Here is a 6479-nt window from a genome sequence, read left to right on the forward strand (position 1 = left end):
CCACGCTAGATGTCATCCGATCGTGTCTGTTGTCCAAGGGAGATGATGGCATTCCACGCCCGCCGTCATCTGACCATGTGTATACTGTCTAAGGGAGATGAAGCTATGCCACACCCGACATCGTATGACCGTGTGATCATTCCAAAGGCGATAATGGCATGCTACGCCCGACGTCGTCCAACAATGTATGCTGTCCAACATCGAACATCGCATGCCATGCCCGTTGTCGTTCGACTGTGTGTGCTTCCCAAGGGTGATAATAGCATGTCACGCCCGACGTCGTTCGACCGTGTGTACTTCCCTATTGTAATGATGGCATGCCACGCCTGACGTAATCCGTCTAGGTGTGCTACCTAAGGGCCATAAGGGCATGCCACGCACTACGTGGTCCGATCGTTGTGAAGTCCAAGGGCGATGATAACATGCCTCACTTGAAATCGTCTGATCGTGTATGCTTTCCGAGGGAGATGCTAACATGCGACGCCCGACGTCGTCCGACCATGTGTGTTGCCCAAGGGCAATGATGACATGCCACGCTCGACATATTTTTATAGTTTGTGCTTTCCAAGGGTGACGATGGCATGCCACCCTAGACATCGTCCAACCGTGTGTGCTGTCCAAGGATCATGCTGGCATGCCACACCTAGCTTTGTCCGACCATGTGTGTTGTCCAAGTGCGATGATGGCATGCCACGTCCAATGTTGTTCGTCACTGTGTGTTGTCCAATGGAGATAATGGCATGTCACGCCCGACGTCGTCCGACCGTGCGTGCTGTCCAAGGTCGAGATTGAATGCCACGCCCGACGTATTCCAACCGTGTGTGTTCCCCAAGGGCAATGATAACATGTAAAGCACGATGTCATCTGACAGTGTGTGCTGCATAAGAGCGATGATGGTATGCCACGCCCAAACTCGTCCGTCCTTATGTGCAGTGCAAAGGCTACGCTGGCATGCCATATCAACGTCGTCCAACTGTTTGTGCTTTTCAAAGGCGTTGGTCGAATGCCATGCCTGACGTCGTTGGACTGGTGTGTTTCCCAAGGGCCATGAGGGCATTCCACGCACGTCATCGTTTGAACGTGTATGTTATCCAAGGGCGATGATTGCATGTCATGCCCGACGTCGTTCGACCATGCATACTGTCCAAGGGAGATGATGGGATGTCATGCCCGATATCGTCTTTTAGTGTGTGCTTCACAAGGGCAATGATGGAATCTATCGCACGACGTCATCAAAACATGTGTGTTGCACAAGGTCTATGATGGCATGCCACGCCCGACGTCATCCGATCATGTGTGCTGCCCAAGGGCCACGTGGGCATGCCATGCTTTACGTCATTCGACTGTTCGTGCTAACATAGGGCGATGTTATCATGCCACTCCCAACATAGTCCGATCGTGTGTGCTTTTCAAGGGCGATTATTGCATGCCACGCTCGATGTCGTCCGACCGTGTATGCTGTTTAAGGGTAATAATGGCATTTAATGCCTGACGTTGTCTGACCATATGTGCTGCCCAAGGGCGATGATAGCATTGCCAATCCTAACGTCGTCCGACCGTGTGAGCAGTCCAAGGGCGATGATAACATGCCACACGCGACCGTGTATTCTATCCAAGGACGATGATGGCATGCCACGCTCGACATCGTCCGACCGTGTATGCTATCCAAGGACGATGATGGCATGCCACGCCCGACATCGTCCGACACCGTGTGTGCTTTCCAAAGGCGATGATGGCATGCCATGCTTTATGTCATACAACCGTGTATGCTGTACAAGGTCGGTGATGGCATGGCAGGCTCGACGTCGTCCCTCCGTGTGTGTTATCCAAGTGTGTAGATGGCATGTCACGCCAGACGTTGTCCGACCGCGTGTGCTGCCCAATGGCGATGATGGCATGCCACGCTCGACGTCGTTCGATGGTGTGAGTTGTCCAAGGGCGATGATGGCATGCCACGCCTGACGTCGTCTGATCGTGTGTAATGCACTAGGGTCATGCGGGCATTCTATGCTCGATGTAGTCTTACCTCATGTTCAGTCCAAGGGCTATGATGGCATGCGACACCCAACGTAGTCCGATCGTGTGTGCTGTCCAAGGGATATGATGGCATGCCACACTTGACGTCTTCAGACCGTGTGTGCTGCCCATGGGTGATGATGGCATGTCATGCCCGACGTCGTTCGTTCATGTGTGTTGTCCAAAGGTGATGATGGCATGACATGTCCGATGTCGTTCAACTGTGTGTGCTGTCTCCTTAATTTGGTTTAGTTTTTTCAAAAATAATATTATATTTTTATTTATAGATTAATTTAAATATAAAACTAGAAAGATTATATGCTTCGTGCTGTATTAAGTTAAAAATCGAAGACTAGTACAACGCAATGGGAAAATCAAGAAGATATATTAGATTAGTACGAATGCCACAACCATGATTGATTATGGCATGCCACACCTAACGTAGTCCGATCGTTTGGGCTTCCCAAAGGCAATGATGGAATCTAAAGCCCGACGTCGTCCGATTGTGCATGCTACACAAGGGCGATGATGGCATTCTACGCCCGATATCGTCCGTCCGTTTGTGTAGTACAAAGGCGATGATGGCATTCCACATCGACGTCGTCCGACCGTGGGTGCTGTTCAAAGGTCATCCGGGCATGCCACGCCCGATATAGTCCGAACGTGAGTGCTACCCAAGGGCGTTGATACAATGCCAGGCCCGAGGTCGTACGACCGTGTGTGCTTTCTGGGGGCGAAGATTGCATTCCAAGCCTTACGTAGCCATACCGTGTGTACTATCCAAAGGCAATGATGTTATCCCAAGCCCGACGTAGTTTGACTCTGTGTACTTCCTAAGGGCGATGATGCGCTCGACATCGTCCAACCATGTGTTCTATCTAAGAGCGATTATGGCATGCCATGCTATTCATCGTCTGACCGTGTGTGTTTCCCAAGGGTCTTGTGGCATGCCACGCCCAAAGTCGTCCGACTATGTGTGCTGCCCAAGGGTGATGATAACATGCCACGCCTGACGTCGTACGATTGTCTGTGCTGTCCAAGGGCAATGATGGCATGCAATACCCAACGTAGTCCAACCGTGTGTTCTACCCAAGGGAAATGATGGCATGCCTCGCCTGACATCGTCTGACTATGTATGGTGTCCAATGGCGATGTAGGCATGCCACGATAGACGTTGTCTGACCCTGTGTATGCTATCAAATTGCGATTAAGGCATGCCTTGCCTGACGTAGTCCAATTGCGTGTGTTGTCCTAGGGTAATGATGGCATGGCACGCTCGACGTCGTTGACCGTGTGTGCTGCCCTAGGTAAACGATAGATCTAACGCCCAATGTTTTTCTGAACGTGTGTGCTGCCCAATGGCGATGATGGCATGCCATGCCAGACATAGTCCGACCGTGTTTGCTGCCCAAGGGTCATGCGAGCAAGCCACGCCCTAGGTGGTTCGATCGTGTGTGCTTTCCAATGGTGATGATAATATGCCACGCCCAACATCGTCCGATCGTGTATGCTTCTAATTGTGATGATGGCATGCCATGCCAGACATCGTTCGACCGTATGTACTACCCTAATGCGATGATTGCATGACACGCCCGGCGTAGTCCGATCGTGTGTGCTGTCCAAGGGTAATAATGGCACGCCACGCTTGACATCATCCGACCGTGTATGCTACACAAGGGCGTTGTGGGCATGCCAAACCCAATGACGTCCAAGGGCGATGATGGCACGCCACGCTCGACGTCGTTCATCTGTGTGTGTCCAAAGGGGTGATGATATGCCACGCCCGATGTGGTACGACCGTCTGTGCTTTCGAAGGGCAATGGTGGAATGCCACACCTGACCTTGTCCCAGCGTGTATGCTGCACAAGGGCGATGATTGTATGCCACGCCCGACGTTGTCCGTCCGTGTGTGTAGTCCAAAGGCGATGATGGCACGCCACATCGACGTCGTCCGACCGTGTGTAATGTCCAAAGGGAAATGATGGCATTTAACGCCCGTCGTCGTCCGACCATGTGTGCTGCCCAAGGATGATGATTGCATTGCCACGCCCAACGTCGTCCGACCGTGTGTGTGCAGTCTAAGGACGATGAAAACTTGCCACGCCCGACATCGTTCGACCATGTATTCTTTCCAAGGGCGATGATTGCATTCCACAACCGACATCGTTCATCCATGTGTATGCTTTCCAAGAGCGATGATGGCCTGCCACGGCTGACGTCATCCGACCGTGTGTGCTGTCCAATGTCCATGATGGCATGCCATGCCTGACGTAGTCCAACCGTGTATATTGTCCAAGGGAGATGATGGCATGCCACGCCTCATTTCATCACATCGTGTGTGCTTTCCAAGGGCAAATATGTCATGTCACGCTAGACGTTGTCCGACCGCGTGTGCTTTCCATTGGTGATGATGGAATGCCACGCCCGACGTCATCCGATCGTATGTGCTGCCCTAGGGCCATGTGGGCATGCCTCACACGACGTGGTCTGAACGTGCGTGTTGTCCAAGGGCGATGATAACATGTGACGCTCGACATTGTCCGATCGTGTATGCTTTCCAAGGGTGATGATGGCATGCCACGCCTGGCGTTGTCCAATCGTGAGTGCTGTCCAACGGTGATGATTGAATGCCACAATGACATAATCTGATGATGTGTGCCGTCCATGGGCGATGATGGCATTCCACGCGCGACATCGTTCGACCGTGTGTGTTGCCTGTGTGTGCTGTCCTAGGGCGATGATGTAATACCATGTTCGATGTCGTTCGTTAGTGTGTGTTGTCTAAAGGCGATGATGGCATGCCACGCCCGACGTCGTCCTACCGTGAGTGCTATCCAAGGGCGAGATGGCATGTCCCACCCGACGTAGTCTGACCTTGTGTGCTACCCAAGGGAAATAATGGCATATAACGCCTGACATCGTCTGACTGTGTGTGCTACACAAGGGGGATAATAGCATGCCATGCCCGACGTTGTCCGTCCTTGTGTGCAGTACAAAGGCGATGATTGCATTCCATGATCGATGTCGTCCGAATGGTGTTTTGCCCAAGAGCCACGCGGGCATGCCACATCCGACGTCGTCCGATCGTGTATGCTGTCAAAGGGGGATGATGGTATGCCACGCCCGACGTCGTCTGACCGTGTATATTGTACAAGGGCAATGTTGACATGCCATTCCCGACATCGTCCATCTGTGTGTGCTGCCCAAGGACAGTGATGGCATCCAACGCCCCACATCATCCGACCATATGTGCTGCATAAGGGCGATGATGGAATTCCACGCCCGACGTCATCTGTTTGTGTGTGCAGTCCAATGGCGATGATGGCATGCCACGTCAAAGTCGTTCGATTTTGTGTGCTATCCAAAGGTCATAGGAGCATTCCACGCCTGATGTTGTATGACCGTGTAAGGTGTCGAAGAGCGATGATAACAGTCCACACCCGATATCATTCGTCCGTGTGTGTAGTCCAACGGTGTGTATGACATGCAACGGCCGACGTTGTTCAACAGTGTGTGCTGTCCAAGGGCTATGATGGCTTGCCACGCCTGACGTCGTCCGATCGTGTGTGCTCCCAGGGGTCTTGCGGGCATGCCGCGGACGATGTAGTCTAACTGCATGTTCAGTCCAAGGGCGATGATGGCATGCCACGCTCGACGTAGTCCGATCATGTGTGTTGCCCAAGGGAGATGATGGCACGCCAAACGACGTTCAACCGTGTGTGCAATCCAAGGGCAAAGATAACATGCCACGCCCTACGTCATCCGACTTTGTATGCTTTCCAAGAGCGATGATTGCATGCCACGCTTGACATCGTCCGACCATGTTTATGCTTTCCAAGGGCGATGATGACCTGTCGTGCCCGACGTCGTCCGACCGTGTTTGCAAGCCAAGGGCCATGATGGCATGCCACACTCGACGTCGTCCCACAGTGTGTGCTATCCAAGGGCGAAGATGGCATGTCACGCTCGACATCATCCGACAATGTGTGCTTCCCAATGGTGATGATGGCATGCCAAGCCTAACGTCATCCGACCGTGTGTGATGCCCAAGGGCCATGCGGTCATGCCACGCCTGACGTGTGTGCTCTCCAAGGGCGATGATAGCATGCCACGACTGACATGGTCAAATCATCTATTCTTTCCAAGGTTGATGATGGCATGCCATGCCCAAAGTTGTTCGACAATGTGTGCTGCCCAAGAGTGATGATGGCATGCCACAGCCGTCGTTGTCCAATGGTGGGTGTTGTCCAAGGGCGATGATAACACGCCACGCTTGACGTCGTCCGACCATGTGTCTACCCAAATACCATGCTTGCATGCCACACCTAACGCTGTCTTATCATGTGTGCTGTCCTAGGGCGATGATGGCATGCCACGTCTTATTTCGTTTGTCAGTGTGTGGTTTCCAAAGGAGATGATGGGATGCCGCCCTACGTCCTCTGACCGTGTGTGCTGTCCATGGG

Source organism: Solanum pennellii, chromosome 6 (genome assembly GCF_001406875.1).
Source record: "Solanum pennellii chromosome 6, SPENNV200".
In the NCBI taxonomy this organism is placed as follows: domain Eukaryota; kingdom Viridiplantae; phylum Streptophyta; class Magnoliopsida; order Solanales; family Solanaceae; genus Solanum; species Solanum pennellii.